Source organism: Camelina sativa, chromosome 9, assembly GCF_000633955.1.
Source record: "Camelina sativa cultivar DH55 chromosome 9, Cs, whole genome shotgun sequence".
Taxonomy (NCBI): Eukaryota; Viridiplantae; Streptophyta; class Magnoliopsida; order Brassicales; family Brassicaceae; genus Camelina; species Camelina sativa.
In genome coordinates this window covers 34,221,276-34,222,583 of record NC_025693.1, presented here as the reverse complement: position 1 = coordinate 34,222,583, position 1,308 = coordinate 34,221,276, and positions in this window count along the sequence as shown.

Genomic DNA, 1,308 nt, shown 5'->3' with positions numbered 1-1,308 from the left:
AATGACCCGTCAGCTATGAGTGCATGAGCTTCCTTGGCCATCTCCTTAGCTCTTGAACGAGTGATCCTTCCCACGATCTCCGGTTTCTCTGCAGCTTTTGTCTCCTTGCTAGCCACGATCATATCATCCTCTCCCTCTTCAAAAGGATTTGTCCTCAAATCGGGATCTGCATAATAAGGAAGCAAGTCAGAAACATTGAATGTTGAAGATATATTATACTTACCTTGAAAATCAATCTGGTAGGCGTTGTCGTTGATCTTCTTGATGACTTCAAATGGACCATCAGATCGTAGTAGAAGCTTGCTTTTCCTCTCTTCTGGGAACCAATCCTTGCGTAGATGAATCCATACCAAGTCTCCTTCTTCGAAAACGATCTCCTTTCTGCCCTTGTTCGCATGTTTCTCGTACTGCTTGGTTCTTTTCTCTATGTTCTCCTTAGCTTTAGCATGTATCCTCCTGACCTGTTCAGCCTTTTCTAAAGCTACACTTCACACTTAAAGGTAAAGGAATCAAGTCTAAAGGTGATTGTGGATTAAAACCATAAACAATTTCAAAAGGAGAGAATAGAGTAGCAGAATGCTTAGCGTGATTATATGCGAACTCTACGTGTGGTAAACATTCTTCCCATGACTTGAGATTGCTTTTCACTAAGGTCCTGAGGAGTGTAGATAGCGTCCTGTTCACCACTTCGGTTTGCCCATCTGTTTGCGGATGACATGTGGTTGAGAATGATAGCTTGGTTCCGAGTTTGGCCCATAGCGTTCTCCAGAAGTGTCCTAGAAACTTAGTATCTCGGTCTGAAACGATTACTTGAGGTATTCCATGCAGACGTACTACTTCCCTGAAAAACAAGTTAGCTACAATAACAGCATCATCCGTCTTGTGACTGGCAATGAAGTGAGCCATTTTGCTAAACCTGTCAACCACAACGAAAATCGAATCTCTACCATTTCTGGTTCGAGGTAAGCCAAGAACAAAATCCATAGAAATATGAGTCCAAGGTTGAGAAGGGATAGGGAGAGGAGTGTACAAGCCGTTTGGCTGTACTTTACCCTTGGCCATTTTGCAGATGTGGCACCTAGAACAGACTTTCTCAACGTCTTTCTTCATTTGAGGCCAATAGAAGTGTTCTTGCAGTCCAAGTAGAGTCTTTGACACTCCGAAATGTCCAGCTAGTCCACCTCCGTGAGCTTCTCTAATCAACAGTTCCCTTATGGATCCTCTTCGTATACACAATCGTTTCTTATAAAATAGATATCCATCCTGCCTATAGTAGTTTTCAAAAGAAAACTTATGGCATTTGCCATA